The sequence below is a fragment of the Muscardinus avellanarius genome, assembly GCF_963383645.1.
Source record: "Muscardinus avellanarius genome assembly, chromosome: 11".
Taxonomy (NCBI): Eukaryota; Metazoa; Chordata; class Mammalia; order Rodentia; family Gliridae; genus Muscardinus; species Muscardinus avellanarius.
Window position 1 is genome coordinate 87,721,959 of NC_137797.1, and position 13,720 is coordinate 87,735,678.

The 13,720-nt window shown below is 43.8% G+C and overlaps 1 protein-coding gene across 1 annotated transcript in view; it reads left to right on the forward strand.

The window, feature by feature from the left end:
* TMTC1 (transmembrane O-mannosyltransferase targeting cadherins 1) overlaps positions 1 to 13,720 on the forward strand; it is a gene marked incomplete at both ends in the record, with an annotated part of 320,957 nt that overhangs the window by 228,122 nt on the left and 79,115 nt on the right.

Genomic DNA, 13,720 nt, shown 5'->3' on the forward strand with positions numbered 1-13,720 from the left:
GGGAAAGGCCCGGTTAAAGGTGGTGCGCTCTGGAATCAGTTCCAACAATTACTCGTGACTGTCCTAATGACTACAGATCGCAAAGGCAATGAGGAAATTAGTCCAACGCTGTGTCTATACCAGTAATCTTTTGGGCTGGCTTACAGTTCTAAAAATAACACCACACTAAGTTGGTAACTCTATACAGCATCAATATTCTGCTTTTTAAAAAATTTTGTTTATTTTTATTTTTTTATTTTTTGGTACTAGGAATTAAATCCAAGGGCATTCTACCTCGGAGCTACATCCTCAGTGCTACTTTATTTTTTTTAATTTGAAACAGTGTCTCTCTAAGTTGTTAAGGGCATTGCTAGGTTCCTGCGGCTGGCCTCAAACCTATAATCCTCCTGTCACAGCCTCCTAAGTACTGGGATTACAGGCACGTGCCACTATGCCTGGCTTATACTATATTTTTACATAGTGTAGAAGTATTACTGATGTCTTCTTTCTAGTATACTTCAGTTATTACATTTCTAAAATACAATAAAAATTTCCCCTAGAAAATGCTGTGGCAACAAATATATATTCAGGTTAGGATCCAAATCATTCGAAGATTTCATAACCATTTCATCTTTAAATCCTCAACAAATTGCATTCATGTCTCTACCCACAGCAATACTGTAAAGCTTAGGATTCTCTGTGTTGGAGAATCAGAACGCCACAGTCTGCCTCCAAAGCTTTCTGACCCTTCAGTTATCCCAGAAAAACCTCCTGGCATTTCACCTCATGAGACAAGAGGAGAAAGTTCAGAGACCAATTCAGTTCTTCCTGCCTAAGGTCTCCCAAGAAATGTCTCAATTAGTAAATCCAGAAGGAGGCACAGTGGCCTGTCTAAAAAGAATGCAGATGATACTGACTAAGTACTTGGCCACGCGTGTACTTTATTTATTATGGCAAAGTGCAGAATCACAAAGCTGTGCACACTCTTTATTTTACTCTGAAATTCCAAATGTGCATCTGCTTACCAATGTTCTAATGTCCAAGTCCTTTGCCATGAGTAAGAGTGTACTAATTAGATTCTGCAAAAACCACATCCATAATTCATTGCTATTTATGATGATCAGTTTAGGTAAAGTGAAATAAAAATTTAAAGATACTTCCATGTGTGTCATATCCCAGCCACTCAGGAAGTTGGAGGCCAGACTGAGCAACTTAATGAGACCTTGTCTCAAAATAAAGAAGCCTGAGGATGTAGCATAGTTGTGAGGGCTGTCTCCCATGCCAGAGAGAGAAAGAGAGAGAGGGAGAGAGGGAGGGAGAAAGGGAGGAAGGGAGGGAGAGAGAGGGAGGGAGGGAGAGAGAGGGAGGGAGGGAGAGAGAGAGCAAGAGAGAGGGAGGGAGGGAGCAAGAGAGAGGGAAGGAGAGATAGGAGAAAGAAAGAGGGAGGGAGAGAGAGGGAGGGAGAGAGAGCAAGAGAGAGGGAGAGAGAGCAAGAGAGAGGGAGGGAGAGAGAGAGGGAGGGAGGGAGAGAGAGAGGGAGAGAGCAAGAGGGAGGGAAGGAGGGAGAGAGGGAGGGAGAGAAAGGGAGGGAGGGAGGGAGGGAGAGCAAGAGAGGGAGAGAGGGAGGGAGGGAGAGAGGAGAAAGAGAGAGGAGAGAGAGGGAGGGAGGGAGAAAGAAGAAAAAGGGAGAGAGGGGGAGAGGGATAGAGAGGGAGGGAGGGAGAGAGAGAGCAAGAGAGAGGGAGCGAGGGAGGGAGAGAGAGGGAGGGAGAGAGCAAGAGGGAGGGAAGGAGGGAGAGAGAGGGAGAGAGGGAGGGAGAGAGGGAGAGAGGGAGGGAGAGGGAGAGGAGAAAGAGAGCGGAGAGAGAGGGAGAGGGAGGGAGGGAGGGAGAGAGAGAGCAAGAGAGGGAGGGGGAGAGAGAGAGAGAATAAACTTTCTTGGATTATTCTTTTCTAGTCTTTATAATGATCTCACCTGTATCTAAGTCAACAACAATATTTGAACAATGTTTTTTTCTTTTAGTGTTTCAAGTATTTACTTATTTCACACAGAAATAACCTTTTTCTGCACTTATATATTATCTGTTTGCAAAATATTTCATTGTATTATCCAATTGCAGGGAAGATTGCAACTGGAAAGAACATAGTTAGCAAACACAGCACAGCTGACTTAACCCTTGGGAGCAGAAGCGCTGGGCCCACCGGGAAAGTGCACCAAGTGGCCAGTACACGCCGGTGCACTCTGCAAGGCTTGGAGAACATCTGGGTGTCAGATGGCACATTAGCAGACTGATTTAAAAGAGGTTTTTTTAGTCTAGGTAATGAAGTCATGGAACCATTTTTTTCATCGTCAACTATTTAAATTCCTGGCATCCTCCAATTACTTGTTGGTTCAAATTAATTTGTTATCAAGAACCTCACACTTGGGACTTAGAACCAAGTTTGCTCTTTGTTGGGCACATCAGACAGACCTGTCCATGGCCACAGGAAATTGCCACATTTTATAGAACATCGTTCACTTAAACCTCTCCTCCTCCTATCCTACCGTGATAAGCCCTGCCACCCCAGATTTGCTGATGTGTCCCATTTAGGGAGATATCTTATGTATAGGAATCAGTCCTGATTAAAGGGCCATGATCTTTAGTCACCAAGATGGCTATTTTCTTTTCCCAAGGATGGTGTCAAAATGAAAGACACTATTAAGAAGTGTCTTCACTATTAGTGAAGATGACTCCATCATCACCCAGTGCTGCTGTCAAACAGGAGATAGGTTATCTTGGCCTGAAGCTGAGTGACTCAGGTACAGGAGCAACCATGGGACCCGTAGAGCGTGGCCATGTCCACTCCTAATATATCTGTCACTGATGTTTAAAACACAAAATCTAAAGGAAAAACAACAGCAACAACTGTTTTCAAAGGCATTGGAAGCCCCTGACCAGCCTCCTCTTTATTGGCAGAACTAAATGTTCTGTTGTGCTTTTAACATTCCCATACAGAAGAAATTTTCAACCACTATTTAATTGGCTGGTACATGGGCAGGGAAGAAAACTAAAATAATTCTGACTATAATTTGTTAAATGTATAAAATGGAGACTTGTCAAGATAATAGTGCTTATCAATCTAATTCTCTATATTCCTTCCTTTCTGGGTAAGTGAAATTCTAGAAGGAGATTCCAGTAGACTGAGATAAGTGTGGAAAAAGTAAATAAATAAATAAATGAGTGTTGAAGAAAGGCCATTATCATTAGAGTCTAAAGAAATCTAACCCTGTCTAATTAACCACTGCTCGCTGATGTCTTCAGTGCCTCAAGATTACTTTAATTCCTTTAAATATTGCTGTATAAAGCTGCAGGGGTTTTAACATGTTTTCAAAATCAAGAGTCAAGGAGGATTTAAAAAATCTTTCTTTACACAGCCTGTTTTGAATGAATATTTAAAATAGCTCATGACTACAAGTGGTCTTGGATACCAGCTGACATGTATTTCTGGAAAGAATTAAAATTCCAATACCATTTGTTAGCCAGGTTTAACAAGTAGAGATGGTTTCTTTGGCTGGTGTGGTTTCTTCATTTATAAAAGTCTAAATTTCAAGTACATACTTGAAATTATTTTTGTTTCTCTCATTGATAAAATTATATTCTTAGTAAGCATACATATATATCATTTTAGTTAGATTTGACAGGTTGATTCATTAAATTTAAAAAACTAAACATTTTATTTTTATTTTTATTGGCACACTATAGCCTCACATCATAACGTGGATCATGTTGACAGTGGCAGATATTCACACAGTACTTGGTGCCCCCTCCCGCTCGCTTCCCTTTTCCCTCCCTCCCAACACTGAGTGTCCAGGTTAGCCATGTTATATTCACATGTATACACATATTCGAGTGTAGTTTTTCCATTAATTAACTACAGCTTTCTTCCTCCCCTGCCCCTCCTTTCTGGCTTCGCTGAAGTTTCCCCTCCGTTATCTGGAGTTCCTCTGCTAACCCTACTACTCCAAAAAAATACTAGAATTTTAATCACATTGTGACCACACTTAGGAACTGATTTTCAAAATGAAAACTGCATGATTTATCTTGTGGAAAGTCCTGCTCTCGCTAGCTGTCTTTTTTCCTGCTGTATACCACTTTTTCTCTTAACTTACTTAAATATGGTTCCCCAGAATACAGAATTAAAGGCAGAGATATTTGCAGGGAAGGAGTTCCTTAAGACTGTTCTCAGAAACACCAGAGAAGGAGGCCAGGGGACTCCAGATGGACTGGGAGGAGTTGAAGCTCCTGCTGCAAAGGCCTCCGCTGACCTTGTGGGGGCTCTGGAGCTGGGACGGCCTCAGAGTGTCAGGCATCAGGCAGGGGCTGGGCCTCCGCACTCTCTGGTCAGTCTCTGCACCAGGGCAGGAGCAGCCTCGGGAGGCTGAGAACAGCACGGAGGGGCTGAGCTGAGTCTTGAGCCCCTGGTGCCCGGGAAGAGTCGGCATCTGGGATCTGAAGGGATCGGCGGCCGGGTCGTGGGCTTCATTCATGACCTCTTACAGAGGCTGAGTGGCCCTTATTCTTGGGAGATGCTTGGGATCAAAACTGTTGTGGTTTGGGGGTATTTGGGATTTCAGGTTTTCAGAGCAGGAATGTTTAACCTATATAAGTAAACATGATTAGACTTTCCATTACCATGAGAATAGTTATTCTACCTGCCTCATAGGTTGGAGGGTTGATTGTAAGATGAGTCATGAAATGCCTAAAGCCATGCCTGAAGACCCAGCAACAATTAATTCAGTAAATGTTATTTTGGGGGTTTTGTTTTGTTGCTATTTTGGCTTGGTACTGGGGATTGAACCTAAGGACATTCTACCTCCAAGCTATGCCTCCAGCCCTTTTTATTTTGAAACCAGGTCTTATTAAATTGCAGAGGCTGGATGTGAACCTGAAAATTTCTCCTGCCTCAGGCACCCAGGTACTGAGATTATAGGCAAGCACCACCGCACGGGCTTGATTTCTTCTTTTGTGCTCAGGAGTCCATCATTTCTACTATTTCAGAGGCCTTAGTTATAATCCTTTTTTTTTAATAAAAATTTCTTCCTCTTTAACCAGTACTTTCCTCTTAATATTTAAACACCCTTTAGTTGCGCTCATCTTTATTTTTATGTGTGTGGTGCCGGAGATTGAACCCAGGGACACCCTACCTCAAAGTTCCAACCCCAACCCTATTTTATATTAATTTAAAACGAGGTCTCACTAAGTTGCTGAGGCCAGCCTCAAATCTGTGATTCTCCTGACCCAGCCTCCCAAGTGCTGTGAATACAGGTGCGCACCACCACTCCCCACTGCCCCTGCCTTTAAGCAGACATGGACACCAGCCTCTTTTTATCTCTTACCTTCCCTGCCATCCAGTCACTCTCCTTCCTCATCCCCTTCCCACTTCCAAATGGCAACATCTCCTGCAGAGTCCTGGTGGTCTTTCTCCTTGTTTCCTTCCGATCACTTCCCCAGCTCCCACCCCACGCCTCGCAGCAGCTCTCGTGGACACTGCTCCGCAGTCCCGCCGTACAGCTTGCTGCTCAGGCAGCTCCCTGGAGATTGTCCGCGGTAGGAACCACAGAAGGTCGCTGCTCAAGGCAGCTCCCCGACACTAGTCTATCTTGCATGACAATGACATTGCCTGATATATTAATTTGGAGAATATATTTAATAACTGGGGGTCAAGGAGGAGATTAATTTGGAGAATATATTTAATAATTGGGGGTCAAGGAGGAGATTAATTTGGAAAATATATTTAATAATTGGGGGGTCAAGGAGGAGACAGACGCCAATTTTATCTGCAGCTAGCACCTTGCTTTTATGGAAACTTTAGAGAAGTCATCATAAAGATTAATCAAACACAGAAACTAGGCATGGTTATGAGTTAGGATAAAGAGAGTCAGTGAGGCAGACATGTGACAAGCTTAGAGCCAGGAAGGATTAAACATGACCGGGAGGAGAGATTGCCCCAGGTCCCCTGGCATTTGTCCGCCTGCCCACAGATCCCACCCAGCCAAATACCATGTGTTCACACTGAGCCGGTCCAAGATGACGATTTCAGAGAGTGTTCTAAGACAGCCCTAGACCACCCCTGAGCCTGTCTCCTCCAAGGTCACCAGGTACCCCCTGCAGATCAGCCCAGTTCATTCTGCTTGACCACTGCCTCCTCCTTAAAGTCGTCGTTCTTTTTTGGCCTCTGTGTGATACACGGTGACACCGTGTGGGGTCACCGTGTCTGTGGGACTCTTCTCTCTCCACCAAACCCTTAATAGCGCTGTTGGCGCTCCCCCTGCCCTCTCCCCAGGCTGCCTCCCCTCAGCCTTCGCCTCCTTTGTAAGGAGGGTTAGCGTCTCAGTCCTATCACCCACTCACCTTGTCCTGCCCCTGTAGATCAGGGCCGTCTCCACTGCCCCGCACCCCACTCAGCACATCACCTTCTCTCCACAACCTGCCCCGGTCCTTTGTTTGCCTCCTTGTCCACTCTGTTACGGCCAGAGTGAAATGACTTTGGTCGGCCAAGTCCTTCGAGTTTTTCTTTCCTCTTTGGTGCACCTTCCTCTCCCTGCCTCTGCCTATCCCAATGCCCAGTCCCACCCTCTCTGTGCCTCCTGGTGAAGCCTCGCCTGCTCCGGAGTCCAGCTGACTGTGGCCCTGCCCCTCCCTGCTGTCAGCCACGCGCCCACTTCCTGTTCTCCATGCTCGCAGGGCAGCACCTCAGAGTTGACTCTCTTCTCTCTTTTTTTACTGCAGGGCCTTCTTGGGAGGCAGGACAGTCCCTTTACTGCTGCGAGCCCTCAACAGAAGGGCTGGCTTAGTGTCAGTCTAAATAGATGTTTGTGGAAAGAAAGACTGGATGGGCTGGGCTCGGCGGTGCACACCTATAATCCCAGTACTTGAGAGGCTGAGACAGGAGGATTGTCGAAAGTTTGAGGCTGGCCTCAGCAACTTGGCATGATCCTGTTTCAAAATAAAAAAGCCTGGGGTGTCATTCAGAGGTCAGATGCCCCTAGGTTCAGTCCATAGGACCACAAAAGAAAAAATAAAGGAGGGAAGGAAGAAAGAAGGAAGGAAGGCAGAGTATGCATGTAACACATAAATACCTATCACAGGACTCTTAGGGTCAGAAGAGTCCCCAGATGACAAGCAGTACATCTCAACGGCAGAGCTGTGGATATTTTCAGTAGAACAACTCCTCATATTTATGCAGCACTGTCCCATAAATTGCAAGATGTTAACACCCATAGCTCATATGCCTGATGACCCCCAACCATTTTTTTTCTTTTTCTTTTTCATATTTTGTGTTACTGAAGATTGAATTCAGGAGCATTCTGCCTCTGACCTACACCCCCAGCCCTATTTCATATTCTTTATTTTGAAACAGGGTCTCACCAAGTTGTGAAAGACCTCACTAAATAGCTGAGGCTGGCTGCGAACCTGTGATCCTCCTGTCTTGGCCTCCACCCAAGTACTGGGATTACAAGCATGCGCCACCACACCTGGCTACCCCTCAGTCTTTGTTATTATTGTACTATAGGATAAACATAGAGGTTTTCTACCTCCAAGGTATATTCTTAGCCCTATTTTTTATTTTGAAACAGTATCTTGCTCAGTTGCTGAGGCTGGCCTCAAACCTATAATCCTCTTGTCTCAGCCTCCCAAGTACTGGGATTCCAGGTGTGTACTACTACACCCCACATGACCCCCAGTTTTCAAGGTTGATGTTCTGAATAGGTGCCCTCTCCCTCCCCTCCCTAACCCTCGTGTTCTCTTTGGCTGGCAGTCATTGATTAGGACTAGAGACATGCTTATTCTGCCCACTTTTGTGTCTCTCTAAACTCATCTAGTAGCCAGTGTGCATTCATACTAGGAAGTGTTATTACAACAAGGATCCCGAGAGCACACCGATCTGTCACTTAGGGACCACACAGCACTCCGAATCTCCTTTTAACCTTGAATGGAGCTTTTAAAATGGCACGCGTCTGAAATTCCATTTGGTGTGGAGCCTGTTGGAAAAATCTGGGGGCAATCGCTCTGGTGCCTGTGGGATCATTTGCAGCCCACCGTGCAAGATTGGCAGGAACTGGAATGAGTATCCCACAAAGAATTTTCCTCCATTCCCAGGATGGAAACAGTTACTTGACCTTCACGTCTGAAACCCACAGCGTAGGAGAGACAGATGGGCACTAGATTGATTGAGCATTCACCAGGTTAGTGATGAAGAAATAACGGATGTTGTTGTGACAGATGGAGCAAGCCGAAGGCCGTCGTCAGCAGCAGGGGAATGGTGTTTTGGAAGATGAAAAAATCCCTAAGATGGAACAGAGCTGTTGGCGCCAGCTGGCAGGGGCTGTTAGGGCTGTGAAGGCACCTATCAAACCACCCACGGGTCCTGCCTCTGACCCCAAGACATTAAATGAGGGACATGCCTAACAGGTGTGAGGATAGATATATACATACGTTGGTACTAGGGATTGAACCCAGGGCCATTCGACCTCTGAGCTGTACCCCAAGCCCTATTTTATATTTTGGTTTGAAACAGGGTCTCACTATGTTGCTGAGGCTGGTATCAAACCTGTGATCTTCCTATCTCAGCCTCCCAAACAAATACTGAGATTATGGGCATGGGCCACCACACCCACAGATAATGGTATATTTTTTACCCACCATCTCATTTGTTCACATAGGAGCTGTGTTCACAGAGGTCAATATACCATTAACCTTATTTTTATAGAGGAAGCAACTAAAGCCCAGACATTGATCCAAAGTCACATAGCCAGAAAGTCACCCCTGACTGCTACCTCCACATTCAGTTATTTTCCACTTGACCGAGGCGGTTTCCTGTCCACCCTGACACACAAAAAAGTTGACAAGCATCCCAAGCCGGTAAGAAAAGCTGATTGAAGTCAACATCTCTATTTAAGCTAGAAAAGTATTTTGTCCAGTAAAATTCCCAGCCATTCGAGGTGAATTCGCAGAAATCAGGAGAATGTTGCCGTGTTAAGTGACTCATTTCCTGAGGATATCCGAAAGCTGTGGTTTCACTCTCCAGAGTCTCAGAAAATCAGCTGGGTGGAGTTCTTCTGGGTCACTGTTGGGAAGTCTTCCCCCCGGAGAGGTCCAGCAGTTCAGCCGCTGGTGGGGGAATGTGTCGGGTTTCCCTAAATTGCATTTGAGGTTTTTATCCCAGAGCTGTCTTAAATAAATCAGGTGAAAACAAATGGAAAAAAAAAAAAAAGGCAAAATATTGACTAGGTGTTAATGGCAATGTCAGACAATCAAAGAACCAAATCAGTAAAATTATCAGCTTTACCCAGGTGCAATTTAGTGACATAATAATTTGAATTTTATTACGTGAAGGAACCAAGGACTTACTCTATGTCAGAAACTAATACAGGTTGCCAGGCGTGGTAGTGCAGGCTTGTAACCCCAGCATTTGGGAGGCAGAGACTGGAGGTTAGCGGACAGCCTCAGCTATTTAGCGAGGCCCCTCACTACTCAGTGAGACCCTGTTTCAAAAAATATAACGATGAAAAAATCAGACCAGGGGTGTAGCTTGGAGGTAGAATGCTCCTAGGTTCCATCCTCAGTACCACAAAAGAAAAAAAGAAAAAGAAAGAAAGAAAGAGAGAAAAAAAAGAAACTAATACAGGTCAAAATATGCTGTCACCTCCTCTGCAAGGAGGTTTACTTCACATAATGTTTAGCCTAGTGAAATTCAGGCTTTAGAGTTGGATTTTTTTCCCCTTAGTCATGTTTTTCTTTTAGTTTTTTTTCTCTCAACAGGAAATAGAAAATAAGCATTTGACCTTAGTATAATTAATCTCAAACAAATTAATGGATGAAATAGAAATGAGACAAATAAATCAGGGTGTGTGCCCTCCAAAAGGAAACTGCAGACTGTAACACATGATTCACTGTGATTTAAACAATTAGACCTTGGGAAGCTTGGTCGGTTGGTGAAAATTAATTACATCCTAACTTTCCCACAGAGTGTACAAAATTTAAAGTAAATGACTGAAAAAGTATAAAACCATCTCTACATGCGTATCACAAAGAAAAAAGAATAAGTTTCTTCATTATCCCAGAACTATATTATGCCATAACACAGTTTTTCACAATAAATCTTTAAATTTAACTTATTGCAGTAATAGTAATAAAGAGAAGATAATCCCCATAAACAACACAAGTGAAGGTGAAGACTGAGAAAAGAACCCAATGATTATTCACACTGGTCTTAAAAAATAGGTCTGAAAAAACAAATCACTGCTGTGCTCTGATTCAGCGAATCTGGAGGGGTTTTGAATAGGGATGGGAATGATCACCCATAGGACTTTTGTAAAACATACCTGTAGAAGTCAGTCAAGAAAGACCTAATTTATTCTAACAACTGATGTAGCAACATAGACATCTTGTAAATTATTCATCTTTCCAATAGAAAATTCTTCTCCTGGAGATCTCAGGATTGGATTAGACCCAAGGCTAATTTAAACACGATTCAGTTAAAAGTCAACACACAATGAATTTTGTTCTTGCATAGGTCTGCAGTACATAGGAGAAAAGTATATGTTTTAAGAGAATATCTATTAAGTTTTTTCGCTATTTTTTTAACTGGATTGTTAAGACTCCTTTTAATGGAATTCAGCTTTGTTTCATAAATAATGCAGTGCTCGCTTGTGACTAGGTGAACCTAATTAGATAGCAAGGAAGGGTATTGCTAGCAGACCCTTACCGTTACCACAAATAAACAATATCCACGCATCTTCCCAGTGGAGGCCTATGGTTGGTAGTAGAATCACTAATTCCCTGCAAGAACAAGCGGTCTTCTTTCTGGACATATTGAGTTTGTGCACACGTGCGTGCGTGCATACGTGTGTGTGTGTGTGTGTGTGTGTGTGTGTGTGTGTGTGTGTGTGACACATATTGGGGATTGAACCCAGGGCATTCTAACTCAGAGCTACACCCTAAGCCCTGTTCTATTTTTGATTTTTAATTTTGAACCAGTGTTTCACTAAGTTGCTGGAGGCATTGCTAAATTGGGGTTGGTCTCTCCAAGCTGGGATCTTCGAACCTAGGGTTCTTCTATCTCAGCCTACCAAGTACTGGGATTCTGTGTGTGTGCCACCCTGCCCACCTGGCTCCTTCTTCAACATGGAGCCTCTTCCCTGCTGTAGCTGGCCATGAAGCCTTCTCCTAATCTGTGATTCTGCAGCTACAGACCTGTTCTTAAAGCACAAAGCACGTCAAAGCCTCATAATTCTTCTATTTATGTCTCTTTTCGTTTCCCTTCCCACTCTGTGCTTTGGATTTTGAGAGTTGAGCATGCTCATATACTCTGTTTCTGATTTGAAAAAGAGAGAAAAAGTTATGGCAGTGGGGTCCTGAGTGAATATAAAGTCCGTGAATTGGGCTGATACAGGTGGGGAGGACCAGCTGCTTGGCAGAGCAAACAGGCGCCATAGTGTGCAGGGGAGCCCATCATGGGAGCTGTGAGGGAATTAGACTGCTGTTTGCATAGCCATTGTTTTATCTCAGACATTTATTAGGAGGGCCCCAACACCTAAAGGAATAAGGAAAGAGAAAGTCTTAAGAAATTATGTATTCAGAGATAAAGGAAGGCACATGCCCCAGGAGGTCATTACTTCTGCATAGAAGTGAAAAGTATGGGAAGTGGTTTCACAGTGCTCAGGACACCCCTTAGCCCCTTTGTAGGCAAGCGTGCTTTGTTCAGAATCTAAGACACACAAAAAACCCCCCACAAAAACTTCCTTAGAAGAACTTGAATCCTGGCTGTGGTGTGGTGTGCTTTGCAGTTAATTGCAAAGTAATTGTGAGGCCCAGGCTCACCGGGACACTTTCCTGGGTGTAGGGTGAAAGGACAGGCTCAGGCGCATGGCTGCCCTTCGTCATAGCTCCCTTTTCCTCTGCTGAGGTCTCAGAGCACTAAGCACTTGTCTCCAGGAACTGGAAGGCCGGGGGCTCCACAGCTAGAATCAGACCCTAAAGTTGTCTGAGCTAATTAATCAAAAATATACACCTCCTAACAGCCTCCAAAGCCACTGTGAATATTAGGGCTTGCAAGCTTGGAGAGAATGTATTCAAATTGATTCTATCCCTTGTCCTGTGTCAGTCCAGAGAAGCCTTAGAATTATCTTTCTAGAAGTTCTGGTTCTCAGAGGTGTTAGAGCTGTTCCATAAGGAAGTAGGGGGATCAGATAAACAGGACACTCTGGGGTAAGCAAAGATTCAAAATAAAAAAGCTGTACAACTTGTCTTCCTTGGCTTTTTAATGAGAACCGCTCCTGTCCCCAAATTAAACTGACCTTCTTAGTAGGTACAGAATGGGGAGGCCAGTGAAGCATATGCTTGTCGAGAAACTTGACAGGTACAGATCTTATTTTTATTACAAGGATATTATCTTGGCTTTTCTACATTAAAAGCCAGCACCACGAGCTTATTCCGAGCATTCTAGTGACAGAGACAAAGCAAACCTATTAGACTGCTAAATATGGCCACTCTACATGTATCAGAAACAACTGACTCCTACAGCCAAACGGATCTGCCATTTTTCTAATTATGAATTAAAAAAGTAAATTGATTCCCTTCCTTCCTCAATCAGCATAAATTTGGCTTCTCATGTTTATCTCATCCTGTTTTACATTTATTTTTACACATTGGAAATGCTGGCTTTCACTTAATTGTGCATTATTTGATTTTTTATTTTTAAATGTTTCAAGTTCTCAAGATTTTCATTCATGCCAGGTGGAACCAAGTTGCAGTAATAGAAGGGAATGAAAATAAATGAAAAAGAGTTAAGATGGAGAGCTGTTTGACATATTTTTATGAAGAGGCATCATGTACATTCCTGTCTCAGCCATTGCTGTCTTACTAACACTACAAAGTTCTGCTGTGTTAGCCAGCTTTTTGTCACTCTGTCCAAAATACCTGACAAGAACAACTTGGAGGAGGAAAAACTTATTTTGGTTCATGGTTTCAGAGGACTCAGTTCATGGCTGGCTGGTTCCAAGGCAGAAGCATCAAGGTCCAGAGGCATGGCAGGGAGACTGCTGTTCAGATCATGGCGGTGAAAAGCAGAGAGACAGACAGGCTAGCAGATCGACAGACCAGGGACATCTAGAGTCCCTGAGGCCATGCCCCCCACAGTCTGCTTCCTCCAGCCATGTCCAACCTGCCAATGGTACTACCCAGTAGTCAACTCAAATTATTCACCCATCAAGTAGATTATTGCACTGATGAGGTTAGATAGATCCCTTGATCTGATAATCTCTTAAAAGCCTCACCTCTGAACCTTCCTGCATTAGGGACCACATTGTCAACATATGAGTATCATGGGGTGGGGCATTCCAGGGCCAGGGATGCTCATGAAGATTCCTCCCCAGAGGAACCTTGGATTCGAACAGCAAGTACTGCGCAGGCAGCTGGCCAGCACTGCCAACCACACAGAAACTCAGCACTTGACATAACTCGGCTTTTCTATCACAGGATGTTAACAGTATTTTTAGGCTCTGAAGGACCAAAATTTATTTAATCCTTGAAGATTTGCCTGTTGTATTCTTGCTCTATTTGGGACTTATTTATTTACTCCTCTACATTTCGAATATGTGCTTCCCTGCCATATTTATATGTCTTCAGCTGAAAAAAAAATTGACCATTAAGATTTGACACAGCCATATCATTAAAATAAAGGAAAAATTTGCTGTTTC